Here is a 22,410-nt window from a genome sequence, read left to right as displayed (position 1 = left end):
ATATGAAGAATCTCACTTTTCTCCTTGACAAAGTTTAAGAAGTATTTATAATTTGGACAAAAAACAATTACTAGGCCTACAAAGCATGGTAGCTACAGTTATCTGAAACTCCAGTTCCCAGGGATGCCATGACCTCTTCTGACCTATTTGAGTACCAGGAATGCAGTCATGCATACATGATTGCACAGAAATTATAGATATAAATAAAAACAAGTAAATCAATTTTTAAATTTATTTTATTTATATGAGCACACTGTAGCTGTTTTCAGACATACCAGACAAGCTCATCAGGTCTCATTACAGAGGGTTGTAAGCCACCATGTGGTTCTTGGGAATTAAACTCAGGACCTCTGGAAGCACAGACAGTGATCTTAAACTCTGAGCCATCTTTCCAGTCCCAAGTGAATAATTTTTAAAAGAAGAGAAAGGATCATGTTTTATAAAATCTGTTGGCACTTTGACTGCAAGTTTTTCAACACATTGATTATTATCTTATCAAAACTGATTTGTATCAAAGGAGCAATTGTGAGATAGGCATTCATCATAAACTTCTGAATAGTCAGGATGACTGGGTCCTACAATCATAGCAAGAGTGAGGTGGATGAGATGATGAAGTCCACCCAGTATATGACCACAAAGAAAACCACCAGTACTAAGATGGTTTGGCTGGCCTGGTTCTCAGGGGACACTTCAAGTAGCTGATGCCATGAAGATGCTTGCAGTGCCTTTTGTATCTGAACAAGATAATCAATATATAGGCATTTGTTATAATAAACACATTTCTGGAGGTTGTCATCGTTAAAATCAATCCCCTCATGATACAGTTCATGGGGAATTGTGAGCAGGTTTTAGTGACTCCCATCTTGTTGGCAAAACAAAACAACCCTGAGATTTCACCTCACACCAGTCAGAATGGCTAAGGTTAAAAACTCAGGAGACTGCAGGTGTTGGCGAGGATGTGGAGAAAGAGGAAAACTCCTCCACTGCTGGTGGGATTGCAAGATGGTACAACCACTTTGGAAATCAGTCTGGCGGTTCCTCAGAAAACTGGGCATGTCACTTCCTGAGGACACTGTTATACCACTCCTGGGCATATATCCAGAGGATTTTTCAGCATGCATTAAGGACACATGCTCCACTATGTTCATAGCAGCCCTATTTGTAGTAGCCAGAAGCTGGAAAGAACCTAGGTGTCCTTCAACAGAGGAATGGATACAAAAAACGTGGTATATTTACACAATGGAGTACTATTCAGCCATTAGAAACAATGAATTCATGAAATTCTTAAACAAATGGATGGAGCTGGAGAACATCTACTAAGTAAGGTAACCCAGTCGCAAAAGATCAATCATGGTATGCACTCACTGATAAGTAGATATTAGCCTAGAAACTTTGAATACTCAGGGCATAATACACAAATTAAATGATGTCCAAAAAGAATGAAGGAGTGGCCCCTGGTTCTGGAAAGATTCAGTGCAAGAGTATAGGGGAATTCCAGAACAGGGAAGTAGGAAGGGGTGGATGGAAGAACAGGGGGATGGAAGAGGGCTTATGGGACTTGCGGGGAGTGGGGACCCAGAAAAGGGGAAATCATTTGAAATGTAAATAAAATTATATCAATAAAAAATAATAAAAAATGACAGGAAGTAATAATCACTATTCCTTAATATCTCTTAACATCAATGAACTCAATTTCATAATAAAAAGATATAGGCTAACAGATTGGATATGTAAACAGGATCATACAGTTTGCTGCATATGGGAAACACACCTCAGTGTCAAAGACAAACACTACCTTAGAGTAAAAGGCTGGAAGACAATTTTACAAGCAAATGGTCTCAGGAAACAAGCTGGAGTAGCCATTTTAATATCAGATAAAATTGACTTTCAACCTAAAGTCATCAAAAGAGACACTGAGGGACACTTCTTGTTGGTCAAAGGAAAAACACACCAAGAAAAACTCTCAATCCTGAACATCTATGGTTCAAATGCAAAGGCACCCTCATTCATAAAACAAACTTTACTAAAGCTCAAAGCACACATTGCACCTAATACAATAATTGTGGGTGACTTCCACACTGCACTTTCCTCAATGGACCAATGAGGAAAACAGAAACTAAACAGAGACACAGTGAAACTAATTGAAGCTTTGGACCAATTAGATTTAACAGATATATATAGAACATTTCACCCTAAATCAAAAAATATACCTTTTTCTAATCACCTCATGGTACCTTCTCCAAAATCGACCATATAATTGGTCACAAGACAGACCTCAACAAATATAAGATCGAAATAATCCCATGCCTCCTATGAGATCACTATGGAGAAAAAGTGGTCTTCAATAGCAACAAAAACAACAGAAAGCCCACATACACATGGAAACTGAACAATACTCTACTCAATGATACCTTGGTCAAGGAATAAATAAAGAAAGAAATCAAAGACTTTTTAGAATTTAATGAAAAACGAAGACACAACATACCCAAATCTATGGGACACAATGAAAGCAGTGCTAAGAAGAAAACTCATAGCCCTGAGTGCCTCCAAAAAGAAAATGGAGAGAGAATACACTAGCAGCTTAATGACACACCTGAAAGCCCTGGAGCAAAAAGAAGCAAATTCACCTAGGAGGAGTAGAAGGCAGGAAATCATCAAATTCAGGGCTGAAATCAATCAAGTAGAAAGAACGAGAACCATAGAAAGAATAAACAAAACCAGGAGCTGGTTCTTTGAGAAAATCAACAAGATAGATAAACCCTTAGCCAGACTAACCAAAGGGCACAAAGATAGTATCCAGATTAACAAAATTAGAAATGAAAAGAGAGATACAGCAACAGAAACTGAGGAAATTAAAAAAATCATTAGATCCTACTACAAAGCCTATACTCAACACAACTGGAGAATCTGGAGGAAATGGACAATTTCCTAGACAGATAACAAACACCAAAATTAAACCAGGATCAAATAGATCATCTAAACAGGCCCATAACCCCTAAAGAAATAAAAGGGGTCATAGAAAGTCTCCCAACCAAAAAAAGCACAGGACCAGATGGCTTAAGTGAAGAATTCTATCAGACCTTCAAAGAAGACCTAACACCAATATTCTTCAAACTGTTCCACAAAATAGAAACAGAAGGAATACTACCCAATTCCTTCTACAGAGCCACAATTACGCTGATGCCAAAACTACACAAAGATCCAACAAAGAAAGTGAACTTCAAGCCAATTTCCCTTATGAATATTGATGCAAAAATATTCAATAAAATTCTTGCCAACCGAATCCATGAACACATCCAATGATCATCCACCATGATCCAGTGGGCTTCATCCCACGGATGCAGGGATGGTTTTATATAAGGAAATCCATCAATGCAATCCACTACATAAACAAACTCAAAGGAAAAAAAAACATATGCTCATTTCATTAGATGCTGAAAATGCATTTGACAAAATTCAGCATCCTTTCATGCTAAAAGTCTTGGAACGAACAGGAATTCAAGGGCCGTACCTAAACATAGTTAAAGCAATACACAGCAAACTGGTAGCCAATATCAAACTAAATGGAGAGAAACTTGAGCAATCCCATTAAAATCAGGGACTAGACAAGGCTGACCTCTCCATATCTTTTCAATACAGTACTTGAAGTTCTAGCTAGAGCAATTAGAGAACATAAGGAGGTCAACGGGATACAAACTGGAAAGGAAGAAGTCAAATTATCACTATTTGCAGATGACATGATAGTATACTTAAGTGATCCAAAAAACTCCACCAGAGAACTCCTATAGCAGATAAACAACTTCAGCAAAGTGGCTGGTTATAAAATCAACTCAAGGAAATCAGTTGCCTTCCTATACTCAAAGAATAAGAAGGCTAAGAAAGAAGTTAGGGAAATGACACCCGTCACAATAGCCACAAACAATATGAAGTATCTTGGTATGACTGTAACCAAATGAGTGAAAGATCTATAGGACAAGAACTTCAGGTCACTGAAGAAGAAAATTAAAGAAGACCTCAGAAAATGGAAAAATCTTCCATTCTCTTGGATTGGCAGGATTAATATAGTTAAAATGGCCATCTTGCCAAAAACAATCGACAGATTCAATGCAATCCCCATCAAAATCCAAACTCAGTTCTTTACAGAGTTAGAAAAAGCAATTCTCAAATTTATCTGGAATAACAAAAAACCCAGGATAGCTAAAACTATTCTCTACAGTAAAAGAACTCCTGGGGGAATTAGTATCCCAGACCTCAAGCAATACTACAGAGCAAAAGTGTTACAAACTGCATGATATTGGCACAGGGACAGGCAAGTTGACCAATGGAATAGAATTGAAGACCCAGAAATGAATCCACACACCTATGGTCACTTGATCTTCGACAAAGAAGCTGAAAACATCCAGTGGAAAAAAGACAGCCTTTTCAACAAATGGTGCTGGTTCAACTGGAGGTCAGCATGCAGGAGAATACGAATTGATCCATTCTTATCTCCTTGTACTAAGCTCAACTCCATGTGGATCAAGGACCTCCACATAAAACCAGTCATACTGAAACTAATAGAAAAGAAACTGGGGAAAACCCTTGAGGACATAGGCACAGGGGAAAAGCTCCTGAACAGAACACCAATAGCTTATTCTCTAAGATCAAGAATTGACAAATGGGATCTCATAAAATTACAAAGATTCTGTAAGGCAAAGAACACTGTCAAAAGGACAAAACAGCAACCAGCAAATTGGGAAAAGATCTTTACCAATCCTACATCCGATAGAGGGCTAATATCCAATATATACAAAGAACTCAAGAAGTTAGACCCCAGGGAACCAAATAAACCTATTAAAAATGGGATACAGACCTAAACAAAGAATTTTCACCTGAAGAAATTTGGATGGTTGAGAAGCACCTTAAGAAATGCTCAACATCATTAGCCATTAGGGAAATGCAAATCAAAACAACACTGAGATTTCACCTCACACTATTCAGAATGGCTAAGGGTAAAAACTCAGGAGATATCAGGTATTGGCAAGGATGTGGAGAAAGAGGAACACTCCTTCACTGCTGGTGGGATTGTAAGATGGTAAATCACTATGAAAATCAGTCTGGTAGTCCCTAAGAAAACTGGACATGACACTTCCGGAGGCCCCTGCTATACCTCTACTGGGCATATACCCAGAGGATTCCCCAGCATGCAATAAGGGCACATGCTCCACTATGTTCATAGCAGCCTTATTTATAATAGCCAGAAGCTGGAAAGAACCCAGATATCCCTCAATGGAGGAATGGATGCAGAAAATGTGGTATATATACACAAAGGAGTACTATTCAGCAATTAAAAACAATGAATTCATGAATTTTTTAGACAAATGGATGGAACTGGAAAATATCATCCTAAGTGAAGTAATGCAATCACAAAAGAATACACATGGAATGCATTCATTGATAAGTGGATATTAATTAGTCCTGTAGCTCTGAATACTGAAGATACAATTAGCATATCAAATGATTCTAATGAAGAAGGAAGAAGAGGGCCCTAATCCTGGAAAGGCTTGATCCAGCATTGTAGGTGAGTACCAGGACAGAGAAAAGGGAGGGGGAAAGATAGGAGAATGGATGGAGAGAAGAGGACTTATGGGACATATGGGGAGGGGGGAACTGGGAAAGGGGAAAGCTTTTGTATTGTAAACAAAGAATATATGTATATATATGGTTACCATGGCCATGATGAAACACCGTGACCAAAAGCAACTTGTATAGGAAAAAAAGACAAACAAACAAACAAACAAACAAACAAAAAGAAACACTATCCTATTGAGTTAAATTACCACATTTTTAACATCTAAAAAAGAGCTGATAACCACAGAATGTTAATCACATTCTTACAGTGGAGCAAAACTTATATAGTCTTGGAAAAAATTGCACAAGGAATAGAAACAATCACGTCATTCATTCTCATGTTCTATAATTTTACTGTGCTTTACTTTGCAGCTACTCATGTTTTGACCCAGAATTCTAATGGAATCACAGTTATAATTCATGATAATCTCACTATTCTAATCAGTAAAAGGTCTGTCTCTATTCATCTTTTTGTTACATTGTATTAACTGTATAATCATTATGGGTGTAAATGGTCCTAGGCTGCTCCCAGTTCACTTCCCATCACATTAAAACCCTTTGTGAACTCCAATTAAGAATTAAGAAGCTAACTCCATCTTAGCTATCAAGACAAATAGGATTTTTCTTTCCTTTTTGTGGGGGAGGGAAGTACATTGTTAACAGCCTAATTCCTTTTGGCCTTTTCAGTCATCCATATTGTTATTTCGCCCAGCTATCTCTTTTCTTTCCTTTGTACTTATCTTCCTCTCTTTACCTAAGAATCTACCCATTTTCCTCTTTCCCTATTTGATAAGTTGTGTCCTGCTAATTCCCTTTACTTTTCTCCCACCATCTTTGTAGTTACCTCTCAACTCCCCACTACGGAGCCCTGAAGTTCCCACTTCCACGAACAGATACTTATAACCTGAAATTTTGCTGTCTATTGCTCCCACCCTCTCCCTTATTCTTACAATGTTTCCATTTTTGTTTATGACTTCTGTAGACTACAAAACCACATTGGAAGATGGGAGATAGGAACCTTCAACAAGGAAAAACTTGTGATATTAAGATAAGTGCCATTTTCCAAACATGACAAATGTGAACTTGCTGAAGATGTCCATCTAGGGATACTGTTTAAAATTTCTATGGGAATTTCTGTTTAAAAGAGATTCCTTCCCATGTAGTGGAAACAAGGACCCAAATGTTATCATACATCAACAATGCCCAGACATTCTTTACAGTTTCACTCAACAGTCTTAACTTTGGTGCTCATGTAAGTTACTTGGCCTGGTTGACAGAATCAATTTATGATTGATTTGATTTAATTTAGTACTTTCAAATCAGCTTTGTGATAAAGAAATAGAAAACGCCTGTACTTATCCAAAGCTTGTGGGAAAAGAAAGTCCCAGCTGTCTTAAGAGATATCAAATCAGAGACCAAGATCTGCTTTCTACTTAACTTTCTACTTAATTCTACATTTTTAAAGAAAGATTATTATTGTACTATTTGAGTTTAGAACAGCCTTGGTTTATGAATTTATGGTGATCTTTGCCTTCTGCTCTGTGGAGATTTAATAATCTAAGGGACAGACAAATATAATAGATGACAATATCACTTTCACTTGACATTTTACCACATTTAGTAAATAATAATCTAAAAGCAGTATGACTGCTCAGTTAGAACATAAAGTGAGCATGTAACTTTCAGGTGACAAGATGCAAGGTACTGGCTGATGTACTGTCCACTGTCAGCAACAATAAGTCTTCAGGAATCTTGGTAGATGAAGACCTTAGCCATGCAAGATTGTTCTATGGAATCTTTATGAAATAGATGACAACACAACTAAATATTGATCACTGATTAATAAGAATTAACTTGTAATTATTACATCACACTCTTAAAAATAAATTGAATATTTGAATAGTTCTTTAAAATTTGAGTTCAGCACTAGTGTAACTGAAAGCACTAGAAGCTGACTAGCACATTACACTGTCACAATTTCAAGCCAGTTCCTCTGAGATGAAGCAACAGCAGAAGTGTCACTGCAGAGACTTTGGAGGAAGCACTCATACTCAGAGCTTCATTACAAGTTGCATAGTGTGAGTTTAGGAGAGATGAAAATAGTCACTGAAAAGTGTGTGAGTGAGTGTGTGTGTGTGTGTGTGTGTGTGTGTGAAATTATTGGACTAAGATTAAGAATAGAGCAATAGCATAATGTGGGCCAGGGCTACTACCATGAATACCTTTATATCAACATAGTAAAAACTGAGATATATGAAAAAATTTTTGAAATAAAATGAACTTTAAAAATAACAGAGAATATGTTCTCTATTTTCAATTGATATGATCAAATCCATGGGCCCTGCCTACTGTAGTGGTACAGACATTTAATGTGAATTACTCAAAAAAAAAAAAAAAACCTCTAAAAATTCTATTATGCTTGTAAACATAAATTCAAGTTTTTATCATTTTTTTTTGTAGTATTGATATTCTCTGGCCAGTAACTTAATGAGTCTAACTGGCAGCATTTTGTTCCCTCTTTAAAAATCATCCATTTCATACTTCTACATTATCTGCTTTTCAGTTTAATTTTGGTGTGTGTGTGTGTGCAGTGTGTTTTTAAGAAAACAAGTAAGGGTGATTGCAACCTGTAATTCAGAATGACTTCAATCAAACCCACATTCCTCCTGCCTTAACCTTGAAAGTGTTGGGATCACATAGATGTGCCACCACATCTGCCTTTATTTCCATTTTAATCTCCTATATACATTAGTAACTGACATTCCAGGAAAATAAAAATAGGCTTGTGATATACATCACCATAACTTAAACTTACATTGCATCTCTTTGGTAATACATATTTTAATGAGCAACTGTATTTGTAACTATTGGAGGAAACCTTGGGGATTTTAACTTTAAATAATTCTATGGTATTTGGGAATAAAAGTATTTTTCTCTCTACTAATAAAAAGCTTACTAAACACTGTATCCATAAAAATGTTACCAGCTTCAATTTAGAAAACTTGAAATATTAAAACTGATTTTGTTTTAATTGACACACTCAAATATCTACTGAAAACTATCCAGATTATAATTTTGTAAGGATAACATTACATGTATTTAACAAATAAGTGAGATGAGATTCCCAAATACCTTAAATAATGAATATTCAAAATTCACAATAAATATCCACTTTATAAGAAATCATTGTAATAGAGTAAAAAATCTCTCTACTTAAAAAAAAAAAACTTATTATATGATGCTAACAATGTCTTAAGTTTTCCTAGGCCATGAGGTTGAAACTTTCCTAAGAATTCCTAAGTTAAATGCAAATCTATGAAATTAGAAAATTACTGATAAACACTAAATTAGTTAATATTTGTTGTATATTCCTAGCTTATGTTTCTTACATTTAAATGCATATAGCCAGTTAAATCAAGAAACATATAAAAATGAGAAAATACAACATACAAGTTAATATAAATACTATAAAGGTAATCCTGCACATCAATAAGTGTGTTTCTGTTTATCACCCTCTAAGGTATTTCAGTGTTTTGTTACAGGAATAGAAAGCTAACACACTTGGCAACATCTAGGCAGACCTGAATTGTTAGAATTATTAGATTACAAACTCTGGAGAATCCTATGCTCCTTAAAATATTGCCTCTGGACCTATGTTTACATTAATATACACTCACTGCAAAAAATGATGGGTTTCAGGACATGTTTGTTTAAAACATAATAGCCATTGATCACCTTCGCCCCATTTGCCTTTCCTGTCTTTCTATCCATCCTTCTGCTAGGTCCTATCACCTTTCCAATAGCTCCTTCTACTGTCACAAATACAATCAGAGGTAACATTAAGTGAAATCTATCTTCTTTTATAAATTGTTACACAGATACCTTTTTGTCTGCGAGCATCTATTGAATGCTTATTACATTGTATGGCTCAAAAGTAGTATTCTAATCAGAGAATTCTCTAATCATTTATTACAGAAAATCCTGAATCCTTTTACTACCTACTTCCAGCTCTCATTATAATGAAGAGAAAAGGAAACACTCATCAGCTGGGGCTTTGATAAACATCCTTGTAGAATGAGGTTCTAAGAAGTAGTTATAAGGAAGAAATGTAATCAGCTGATCTCCCTCTCTATCCATGATTTTCATGTCATCTGGAGAAGGCAGTTCCAGTGTTGAGGGTGTTAGAAATTGTTCTGCTCAAGTGGAAAAGTGAACCTTTCTAATTCCAGGAAAATGGTAGAATAGGACCAGCTGAGCTCTGAGTTTCCTATGTGTAAACTATTCTCTCCAGGCTGTATCTGTCTGTGTAGATTAATTGACCCCAGTCCTTGTGAACAAAACAATAGTAACTGCATTAATATCCCACTTAAGATAAACCAGAAAACATTTTAGATTCTCCTCTGTTATCCTTAGTTCTTCTCAACAGTTTATAGTCAGCTCCATACTTACACTGTAAGCATACATACTTACAGTGGCTTTAGGGACTTAACTGGAAATTAACAGCTCTTTTAATAAAGAAAATGTTACCTTCTCCAAACACACTTAAGAAAGAGTTGTTTCCTACAGATCATACAGAAGTGAGAAAATATATTTTCAGGAGTAACTAGTCTATGGGATACAGCTTTGTTCATAGAATATATGCCTATAAAGCATTGTGTATGTAGCACACCATGAAATAAACCTTCAATTATAGGAACAGGTGAGGCAATGGCAAGTCAATGGCAAACACAAGACATTCAATAAGATCATAGAATAAACCAGCTCAAAGACATACCTACATAACATAAGAAACACACAGAATACAGAAAAAGACAAGAATAGAATAAAAAAATTTTCCATGTGTCTTATAGAAAAAACACTAAGTATACAGAACCAAAAAGTGGATTGACAGCTCTAAGAGAAAAAGTGCACAACACAAATAAATAAAATCCATTAAGTAGAAAAATGAACTTTCTTAATTATAGGAAAATGGTGGAGTTAGAACAGCTGATTTCTCTAGGTAAACTTTCAAAGACAGAAGAGCATACAGCAATACATCACTCTTCCTAAATGACAGCTATTCTAAAATTATATACCAGTTAATCTTCTGCAATGGTGAGGGAAGAAAACCAAATTTCCAGAACATAGACAAAAGAAATTTTATATTCAACAAACCAATCCTGAGGGAGACAGCATTATTTTGGCCAGAAGAGAGGTATGAACATAACAGAGACTGTGAAAAAATATGAAGCCATAGTTAGTAAAAGACAGAGTACCACTGAGAATGAAAAGTAAACAACCTGATGACCAGAACTTAGTCATATGGTTCAATAACATTTTTAATATGAATAGTCTCAATTCTCCATTCAAAACTTTACAGACTGATGGAATGGATTAAGCAAATCATACTTTAAAATTTATTTTACTTATATGGGTATATTGTAGGCTGACACACCAGAAGAGGGCACCAGATCCCATTACAGATGGTGGTAAGCCACCATGTGGTTGCTGGGATTTAAACTTAGGACTTCTGAAAGCAGTCAGCTCTTTTAACCTTTTGAGCCATCTCTCCAGCCCCAAATGAATCATTTTTAAAAGAAGAGAAAGGATCAAATATTAGAAAATCTTGTGGCACTTTGACTGCAAGTTTTTCAACACAACAATTATTCTCTTTTTTTTTTAATTTTTTTTATTCGATATAATTTATTTACATTTCAAATGATTTCCCCTTTTCTAGCCCCCCCACTCCCCGAAAGTCCCGTAAGCCCCCTTCTCTTCCCCTGTCCTCCCACCCACCCCTTCCCACTTCCCCGTTCTGGTTTTGCTGAATACTGTTTCACTGAGTCTTTCCAGAACGAGGGGCCACTCCTCCTTTCTTCTTGTACCTCATTTGATGTGTGGATTATGTTTTGGGTATTCCAGTTTTCTAGGTTAATATCCACTTATTAGTGAGTGCATACCATGATTCACCTTTTGAGTCTGGGTTACCTCACTGAGTATGATATTCTCTAGCTCCATCCATTTGCCTAAGAATTTCATGAATTCGTTGTTTCTAATGGCTGAATAGTACTCCATTGTGTAGATATACCACATTTTTTGCATCCACTCTTCTGTTGAGGGATACCTGGGTTCTTTCCAACATCTGGCAATTATAAATAGGGCTGCATTGAACATAGTAGAACATGTATCCTTATTACATGGTGGGGAGTCTTCTGGGTATATGCCCAGGAGTGGTATAGCAGGATCTTCTGGAAGTGAGGTGCCCAGTTTTCGGAGGAACCGCCAGACTGATTTCCAGAGTGGTTGTACCAATTTGCAACCCCACCAGCAGTGGAGGAGTGTTCCTCTTTCTCCACACCCTCTCCAACACCTGCTGTCTCCTGAATTTTTAATCTTAGCCATTCTGACTGGTGTAAGATGAAATCTTAGTGTTGTTTTGATTTGCATTTCCCTAATGACTAATGAAGTTGAGCATTTTTTAAGATGCTTCTCCGCCATCCGAAGTTCTTCAGGTGAGAATTCTTTGTTTAACTCTGTACCCCATTTTTTAATAGGGTTGTTTGGTTTTCTGGAGTCTAACTTCTTGAGTTCTTTATATATATTGGATATTAGCCCTCTATCTGATGTAGGATTGGTGAAGATCTTTTCCCAATTTGTTGGTTGCCGATCTGTCCTCTTGATGGTGTCCTTTGCCTTACAGAATCTCTGTAACCTTATGAGGTCCCATTTGTCAATTCTTGCTCTTAGAGCATACGCTATTGGTGTTCTGTTCAGAAACTTTCTCCCTGTACCGATGTCCTCAAGGGTCTTCCCCAGTTTCTTTTCTATTAGCTTCAGAGTGTCTGGCTTTATGTAGAGGTCCTTGATCCATTTGGAGTTGAGCTTAGTACAAGGAGACAAGGATGGATCAATTCGCATTCTTCTGCATGCTGACCTCCAGTTGAACCAGCACCATTTGTTGAAAAGGCTATCTTTTTTCCATTGGATGTTTTCAGCCTCTTTGTCGAGGATCAAGTGGCCATAGGTGTGTGGGTTCATTTCTGGATCTTCAATCCTGTTCCATTGATCCTCCTGTCTGTCACTGTACCAATACCATGCAGTTTTTAACACTATTGCTCTGTAGTATTGCTTGAGGTCAGGGATACTGATTCCCCAGATTTTCTTTTGTTGCTGAGAATAGTTTTAGCTATCCTGGGTTTTTTGTTGTTCCAGATGAATTTGATAATTGCTCTTTCTAACTCTGTGAAGAATTGAGTTGGGATTTTGATGGGTATTGCATTGAATCTGTATAGTACTTTAGGCAAAATGGCCATTTTAACTATATTGATTCTACCGATCCATGAGCATGGGAGGTTTTCCCATTTCTTGAGGTCTTCTTCCATTTCCTTCTTCAGAGTCTTGAAGTTCTTGTCATACAGATCTTTCACATGTTTGGTAAGAGTCACCCCAAGATACTTTATACTGTTTGAGGCTATTGTGAAGGGGGTCATTTCCCTAATTTCTTTCTCAGCCTGCTTATCCTTTGAGTATAGGAAGGCCACTGATTTGCTTGAGTTGATTTTATAACCTGCCACTTTGCTGAAGTTGTTTATCAGCTGTAGGAGCTCTCTAGTGGAGTTCTTTGGGTCACTTAGGTAGACGATCATGTCGTCTGCAAATAATGATAGTTTGACTTCTTCCTTTCCAATTTGTACCCCTTTGACCTCCTTATGTTGTCGAATTGCCCGAGCTAGTACCTCAAGTACAATATTGAAAAGATAAGGAGAAAGGGGGCAGCCTTGTCTGGTCCCTGATTTCAGTGGGATTGCTTCAAGTTTCTCTCCATTTAGTTTGATGCTGGCTACCGGTTTGCTGTATATTGCTTTTACTATGTTTAGGTATGGGCCTTGAATTCTGGTTCTCTCCAAGACTTTAAGCATGAAGGGATGCTGAATTTTGTCAAATGCTTTTTCAGCATCCAATGAAATGACCATGTGGTTTTGTTCTTTGAGTTTGTTTATGTAGTGGATTGTATTGATGGATTTTCGTATATTGAACCAACCCTGCATTCCCGGGATAAAGCCTACTTGATCATGGTGGATGATCATTTTGATGTGTTCTTGGATTCGGTTGGCAAGAATTTTATTGAGTATTTTTGCATCGATGTTCATAAGGGAAATTGGTCTGAAGTTCTCTTTCTTTGTTGGATCTTTGTGTGGCTTTGGTATCAGCATAATTGTGGCTTCGTAGAAGGAATTGGGTAGTGTTCCTTCTGTTTCTATTTTGTGGAATAGTTTGAAGAGTATTGGTGTTAACTCTTCTTTGAAGGTCTGGTAGAATTCTGCACTGAAGCCATCTGGTCCTGTGCTTTTTTTGGTTGGAAGACTTTCTATGACTCCTTCTATTTCTTTAGGCATTATGGGACTGTTTAGATGGTCTAGTTGGTCCTGATTTAATTTTGGTGTCTGGTATCTGTCAAGGAAATTGTCCATTTCCTCCAGATTCTCCAGTTGTGTTGAGTACAGGCTCTTGTAGTAGGATCTGATGATTTTTTGGATTTCCTCAGTTTCCGTTGTTATATCTCCCTTTTCATTTCTAAGTTTGTTAATTTGGATACTTTCTCTGTGCCCTTTGGTCAGTCTGGCTAAGGGTTTATCTATCTTGTTGATTTTCTCAAAGAACCAGCTCCTGGTTTTGTTGATTTTTTGTATGGTTCTCTTTGTTTCTACTTCATTGATTTCGGCCCTGAGTTTGATGATTTCCTGCCTTCTACTCCTCCTGGGCGAAGTAGCTTCTTTTTGTTCTAGGGCTTTCAGGTGTGTCATTAAGCTGGTAATATATGCTCTCTCCATTTTCTTTTTGGAGGCACTCAGGGCTATGAGTTTTCCTCTTAGCACTGCTTTCATTGTGTCCCATAGATTTGGGTATGTTGTGTTTTCATTTTCATTGTGTTCTAAAAAGTCTTTAATTTCTTTCTTTATTTCTTCCTTGACCAAGGTATCATTGAGTAGAGTATTGTTAAGTTTCCACGTGTATGTGGGTTTTCTGTTGTTTCTGTTGCTATTGAAGACCACTTTTACTCCATAGTGATCAGATAGGAGGCATGGGATTAGTTCTATCTTCTTATATTTGTTGAGGTCTGTCTTGTGACCAATTATATGGTCGATTTTGGAGAAGGTACCATGAGGTGCTGAGAAAAAGGTATATTCTTTTGTTTTAGGATAGAATGTTCTATATATATCTGTTAAATCTAATTGGTCCAAAGCTTCAATTAGTTTCATTGTGTCCCTGTTTAGTTTCTGTTTTCCTGATCGGTCCATTGAGGAAAGTGCAGTGTTGAAGTCACCCACAATTATTGTGTTAGGTGCAATGTGTGCTTTTAGTTTTAATAAAGTTTCTTTTACGAAAGAGGGTGCCCTTGCATTTGGGGCATAGATGTTCAGGATTGACAGTTCTTCTTTTTGTATTTTTCCTTTGACCAGCAAGAAGTGTCCCTCAGGGTCTCTTTTGATGACTTTGGGTTGAAAGTCAATTTTATCTGATATTAAAATGGCTACTCCAGCTTGTTTCCTGAGACCATTTGCTTGTAAAATTGTCTTCCAGCCTTTTACTCTAAGGTAGTGTTTGTCTTTGACCCTGAGGTGTGTTTCCTGTAAGCAGCAAAGTGTAGGGTCCTGTTTACATATCCATTCAGTTAGTCTGTGTCTTTTTATTGGGGCATTAAGTCCATTGATGTTAAGAGATATTAAGGAATAGTGATTGTTACTTCCTATCATTTTTGACGTTATTTTTTAAATTTGAATGCTTAACTTCTTTTGGGTTTGATGAAAGGTTACTATCTTGCTTTTTCCAGGGTGAAGTTTCCCTCCTTGTATTGGTGTTGTCCTCCTATTATCCTTTTTAGGGCCGGGTTTGTGGATAGATATTGGGTAAACTTGGTTTTGTCATGAAATATCTTAGTTTCTCCATCTATGGTGATTGAGAGTTTTGCTGGATATAGTAGTTTTGGTTGGCATTTGTGTTCTCTTAGAGTCTGCATGAGATCTGCCCTGGACCTTCTAGCCTTCATAGTCTCAGGTGAAAAGTCTGCTGTGATTCTGATAGGTCTTCCTTTATATGTTACTTGGCCTTTTTCTCTTACTGCCTTTAGTATTCTTTCTTTGTTTAGAACATTTGGTGTTTTGATTATTATGTGACGGGAAGTATTTCTGTTCTGGTCCAGTCTGTTTGGAGTTCTGTAGGCTTCTTGTATATTCATGGGCATCTCTCTCTTTAGGTTAGGGAAGTTTTCTTCCATAATTTTATTGAAGATATTTGCTGGCCCTTTAAGTTGTAAATCTTCACTCTCATCTATGCCTATAATCCTTAGGTTTGGTCTTCTCATTGTGTCCTGGATTTCCTGGATATTTTGGGTTACAAGTTTTTTGCATTTTGCATTTTCTTTAACTGTTGAGTCCATGTTTTCTATGGAATCTTCAGCATCTGAGATTCTTTCTTCTATCTCTTGTATTCTGTTGTTGATATTTGTATCTCTGTCCCCTGATTTCTTCCCAAGGCTTTCTATCTCCAAAGTTGTCTCCCTTTGAGTTTTCTTAGTTGTTTCTACTTCTGATTTTAGATCCTGGATGGTTTTGCTTAGCTCCTTCACTTGCATGTTTGTGTTTTCCTGTAATTCTTTAAGAGATTTTTGTGTTTCCTCTTTCATGAGCTCAGCCTGTTGACCAAAGTTCTCCTGTATTTCTTTAAGAGATTTTTGTGTTTCGTCTTTCATGACCTCAGCCTGTTGATCAAAGTTCTCCTGTATTTCTTTATGTGTTTTTTGCATTTCCTCCTTGTTGGCTTTTGTATTCTCCTGGATTTCTTTCAATGATTTTTGTGTTTCCCTTGCAAGGGCTTCTAACTTTTGATCCATTTTCTCCTGAATTTCTTTAAGTGTGTCCTTCATGTGTTCCTGTACCAGCATCATGACCAGTGATTTTAAATCCAAATCTTGTTTTACTGGTGTGATGGGGTATCCAGGACATGTTGGTAGAGGAGAATTGGGTTCAGATGTTGCCATATTGCCTTGATTTCTGTTAGTGACGTTCCTGCGTTTGCCTTTTGCCATCTAGTTCTCACTGGTGTTAGTTTTTCTTGTCAGTGCTGGACTCACCAGTGCAAGCTGCCCCTTCCCAGTTGGCCTCTGGTGCACAGCTTACCTCCTGCGCTGCTTGTAGACAGGGTGCTGCTGCCCAGGCTGTTCAGATCCCAAAGCAGGCACCCGAAGGCTCCCGCTGGGGCCCGCTGGATTCACTGGAGCACACTGACTTCTCCCAGCTGGCCGCCCGGAAACCCAGCTAGCCACTTGCAGGACTTTGATATGTGGTGCTGCCGCCCAGGCTGATCTGGGCAGCAGAACTCCCAACTGGGTTGGTGCACCCAAGGCTAGCCTAGCTGCTCAGGCCCTGAGTCTAGGCAAAAGCCTGGCAGGCCAATGTTGGTGCAAAGCTCCCCTCAGCTGTGGGTGTTCATTGGGTGTGTCAGGTGGCTAGGATGGTGGCATGCGCGAGTTCCCTGAGAGTGCTGGGAGAGTCTGCTGGGCTAACAACCTCCTGGCTGGGTCAGCACACAGATGGCCCAACGAGCAGCCCAGGGCCTGGGGGCAGTCCAGGGCCTGACCGTCTGAGACCCCTGCTATGTCCTCCTTGGGCTATGCCTGTTAGCTGGTTTGGTTTTGCCTGCTAGGTCTCTCTGGCTTCCCGTAGGCAAAATGGCGGAGGTGCGCGCAGGCCCGGGCAAACAAGCTCCTGGCTGGTTTGGCACACAGATGGCCCACCGAGCAGCCCAGGACCTGGGGGCAGTCCAGGGCCTGACCGTCTGAGACCCCTGCTATGTCCTCCTTGGGCTATGCCTGTTAGCTGGTTTGGTTTTGCCTGCTAGGTCTCTCTGGCTTCCCGTAGTCAAAATGGCGGTGGTGCGCAAACTGGCCCAGATAAACAACCTCCTGGCCGGGTTGGCACACAGATGACCCACCGAGCAGCCCAGGGCCTGGGGGCAGTCCAGGGCCTGACCGTCTGAGACCCCTGCTATGTCCGCCTTGGGCTATGCCTGTTAGCTGGTTTGGTTTTTTCTGCTAGTTTCTCTGGCTTCCCATAGGCAAAATGGCGGCGGTGCGCGCAGGCCCGGGCAAACAAGCTCCTGGCTGGTTTGGCACACAGATGGCCCACCGAGCAGCCCAGGACCTGGGGGCAGTCCAGGGCCTGACCGTCTGAGACCCCTGCTATGTCCGCCTCGGGCTATGCCTGTTAGCTGGTTTGGTTTTGCCTGCTAGGTCTCTCTGGCTTCCCGTAGGCAAAATGGGGGTGGTACGCAAACAGCCCCGATAAACAACCTCCTGGCTGGGTCGGCACACAGATGGCCCACCGAGCAGTCCTGGGCCTGGGGGCAGTCCAGGGCCTGACCGTCTGAGACCCCTGCTATGTCCGCCTTGGGCTATGCCTGTTAGCTGGTTTGGTTTTGCCTGCTAGGTCTCTCTGGCTTCCCGTAGGCAAAATGGCGGCGGTGCGCGCTGGCCCAGGCAAACAAGCTCCTGGCTGGGTTGGCACACAGATGGCCCACCGAGCATCCCAGGACCTGGGGGCAGTCCGGGGCCTGACCGTCTGAGACCCCTGCTATGTCCGCCTCGAGCTATGCCTGTTAGCCGGTTTGGTTTTGCCTGCTAGGTCTCCCTGGCTTCCCTTAGGCAAAATGGTGGTGGTGCGCGTGCCGGCCCGGGAGGAAAAAAACCTCCTGGCCGGGTTTGCACCCCGGTGGACCTCCGATCAGCCCCGGGCCTGGGTGTAGGCCAACGCCTGTCGGGCTTAGACCCCCGCGATGTTGGTCTCGGGTTATATTTGCGTACCTCAGTCTGATTTCTCTGGCGACCGAGAACCAATATGGAGCCCTGGTAACTGACTGGCGGGAGGCAGAGTTCTGATGTGGCTTCTGTGTGGTGAAAGGCACCGTAAATCCGCCGCTGCTTGCAGCCTGGCTGGCCAGCTATGGCCAGTGGTCGTGGGCGCCGGGTCTGCCTGGACCCTGTCCGCTTGGTTCTACTGCTGATGGCCCTTCCTCTGGACCAGCCACTGCTGCTGCTGCTGCTGCTGCTGCTGCTGCTGCCGCCGGTCTCAACAATTATTCTCTTATCATAACTTATTTGTATCAAAGGAATAATTGTGGGATAGGCATTCATTACAAACTTTTGAACAGTCAGGATAACTGAGTCATACATCCATAAAAACAGTGAGGTGGATGAGATAATGAAGTCCACTAAGTACATGACCACAAACAAACAAACCTACCAGCAGCAAGATAGTCTGGGTGGCTCTTTTCTCAGGGGATGCTCTCAGGTAGCTGATGCTATGAAGATGCTTATGGTGCCTCTGGTGTCTGAACAAGATAATCATCATATATACATTTGCAATCAGCATGACTCCTACAAGAAATACATCTCTGGAGGTTGTCACTGTCAAAATCAATCCCCTGATTGTGTAGTTCATTGGGAATAGTGAGCAGGATTTAGTGACTCTCATCTGGTTGGTCTCACTCACATTGGAAAAACCACCGACATAGAAGAACATGTGAATATTGATCAACAAATTGAAAAACCAAATATAGAAAAAAGTATTGATCATGTATATCTTCATTTTCTGTTTAAATTTTGCCAACAGTGAGGTATGGGGACTGATAGTGACAGCCCAGAAAACACTCAGGAGGCAGGTGATGCAGATAGAGAGGCCTCTCATTACCCTACTCATGTAAAAATCTGTCTTACACTTGAAGTCATTCTCAATGCTCAGTGAATCTAATATGTCTGTAAGCCAATTATCTCCTCCAGTGAGCAAAAACATTATGTGAACGAAGGTCAGTTGGCAGGATATCAGATCCATGGACTTTGGCCTATGACCTAGAATTATGAAAATATAGACACAAAGGAGAAAAATATTGACTAAAACACCAAGTACAGCTTGGCAATAAAGGATACTCTTTAATGAGGACATATGTGGTAAGTGTATCCATCTTAAGGGCATGTTGGTAGTGTATCTCATATATCTGGAACAAAAGTATTCATGAAATTTGTGATTCACTTGACAGTATGTTAAAATGATCATTCTACTTTCCCTACTAATTTTTGAGTATTCTTTGACTTCTGATGTCCCAGACTGAACATCATAGCCTACCTTTCTATAGATAAATAATCAATTTTATAATTTTAATTATATGTTTCCAGGATAATTTTGGTGTGTGTATGTGTGTTTAAGAAAACAGAGGAGGGAGATAACAACCTGTAGTTCAGACTGACTTCAATCAAACCCACATTCCTCCTACCTTAGCCTTGAAAGTGCTGGGATCATACAGATGTGCCACCACACTTGCCTTTATTTCCATTTTAATCTCCTATATACATTAGTAACTGACATTCCAGTAAAATAAAAATAGTCTTGTGATATGCATCACCATAACTTAAACTTATATTGCATTTCTTTGGTAATACATATTTTAATGAACACCTGTATTTATAACTATTGGAGAAAACCTTGGGGGATTTTAACTTTAAATAATTCTATTGCATTTAGGAATAAAAGCATGTTTTCTCTCTACTAATAAAAAGCTTACTAAATACTGCATCCATAGAAATGTTACCAGCTTTAATTTAGAAAACTTGAAATATTAAAACTGATCTTGTTTTTATTGACATGCTCAAATATCTACTGAGAACTATCCAGATTATAATTTTGTAAGGATAACATTACATGGATTAAACAAATAAGTGAGGTAAGATTTCCAGATACTCTAAATACTGAGTATTTGAAATATACCATAAAAATCTACTTTACAAGAGCACATTGCAAATGTAACCAAATCCCTCTACTTAATATATATAATGTTAACAATGCCTTAAGTTTGCCTAGGCCATGAGTTGGAAGTTTCCTAAGAATTCCTAAGTTAAATGCAAATCTATGAAATTAGAAAATTACTGATAAACACTAAATTAGTTACTATTGTTGTATATTCCTAGCTTAAGTTTCTTATATTTAAATGCATATAGCCAGTTAAAACAAGAAACGTATTAAAATGAGAAAATTCAAAATATGTTTTAAGGCAATGTAATACTATGAGAGTAATCCTGCATATCAATAAGTGTTTCTCTGTTTATCACCCTCTAAGGTATTTCAGTGTTTTGTTAGAGGAATAAAAAACTAACACACTTGGCAACACCTAGGGAGAACTGCTTTCTTAGAATTATTAGAGTACAAATTCTGAAGAATCCTACATCAGAAATGCTCCTGAAAATATTGCCTCTGGACCTGCATTTACATGTACATCAATATACATTCATTGTAAAAAAAAGTGATGGATTTTAGGACATGTTTGTTCAATACATAATAGCCATTGATCACCTTCACCCCATTTGCCTTTCCTGTATTTCTATCTATCCTTCTGCTAGGTCCTATCACCTTTCCAATAGCCCCTTCTACTGTCACAAATACAACCAGAGGTAGCATTAAATGAAATATATGTTCTTTTATAAATTGTTACACTGATACCTTTAAGTCTACAAGCACCTGATGAATGCTTATTACATTGCATGCCTCAAAAGTAATATTCTAAGCAGAGAATTCTCTAATTATTTATTGCACAAAATCCTGAATCCTTTTACCACCTACTTATGGCTCTCAGTATAATGAAGAGAAGAGGAAACACTCACCAGCTGGGACTTTGATAAACATCCTTGTAGAATGAGGTCCTAAGTAGTATTTATAAGGAAGAAATGTAATCAGCTGATCTCCCTCTAGACCCACAGTTTTCATGTCATCTGGAGAAGGCGATTCCAGTATTGAGGTTGTTAGGAATTGCTCTGCTCAAGTGGAAAAGTGAACTTTTCTAACTCCAAGAAAATGGAATAGTAGAGCCAATTGAGCTGTGAGTTTCCTATGTATAAGCTCTGTCCAGGTCTTATCCGTCTGTGTAGATTAATTGATCCCAGTCTCTATAAAAAAAAAAACAATAGTAACTATACTAATATCCCACTTAAGAGAAACTGCAAAACATTTGAGATTCCCCCATGGTATCCCTTGACATCATTTATAGACAGCTCCATACTTACTCGACAGTGGCTTTAGGGACTTATCTGGAAATTAACAGCTCTTTTGATAAAAAAAGTTACCTCCTCCAAACACATGTAGGAAAGAAATGTTTCTTACAGATCATAAAGAAGTGAGAAAATATAAGTATATTTTGTAAGAGAAACTGGGCTGTGGGCCTGGGATATAGCTTAGTTCATAGAATACATGCCTAGAAATATTGTGTATGTAGTACACCATAAAATTAACCTTCAATTATAGGCACAGGTGAGGGAAAATAATCCTAAGTCAGTGGCAAAGTCAAGATCTTCAATAACATCATAGAATAAACCAGCTCAAGACATACCTATATAACACCTTAAATGCACAGAACACTTAAAAAGACAAGAGTAGAATCAAAAAATTTTTATGTATCTCAAAGATAAAACATTAAGTATACAGAACCAAAAAGTGGATTGACAGTTCTAAGAGAAAAACTTCACATTACAAATAAATAAAAATCCATTAAGTAGAAAAATGAGCTTTCTTAATTAGAGGAAAATGGTGGAGTTAGAAAAGTTGATTTCTCTAGGTAAACTTTCAAAGTCAGAAGAGCATACAGCAAAACATTCCCCATCCTAAATGACAGCCAATCTAAAATACCACTTAAGCTGCTGCAATGATGAAGGAAGAAAACCAAATTTCCAGAACATAGACAAAAGAAATTTTGTAGTCATCAAACCAAATTTGAAAACAGTTA

The 22,410-nt window shown here is 38.7% G+C and overlaps 1 pseudogene; it reads right to left on the bottom strand.

Moving 5' to 3' along the window:
- Positions 1 to 581: 581 nt before the first annotated feature.
- On the bottom strand, positions 582 to 19,586 carry LOC127677937 (putative vomeronasal receptor-like protein 4; annotated as a pseudogene).
- Between the last annotated feature and the right edge of the window lie 2,824 nt (positions 19,587 to 22,410).

This window comes from Apodemus sylvaticus, chromosome 2 (genome assembly GCF_947179515.1).
Source record: "Apodemus sylvaticus chromosome 2, mApoSyl1.1, whole genome shotgun sequence".
NCBI classification, from domain to species: Eukaryota; Metazoa; Chordata; class Mammalia; order Rodentia; family Muridae; genus Apodemus; species Apodemus sylvaticus.
This window is presented reverse-complemented; position numbering and strand designations above follow the sequence as displayed.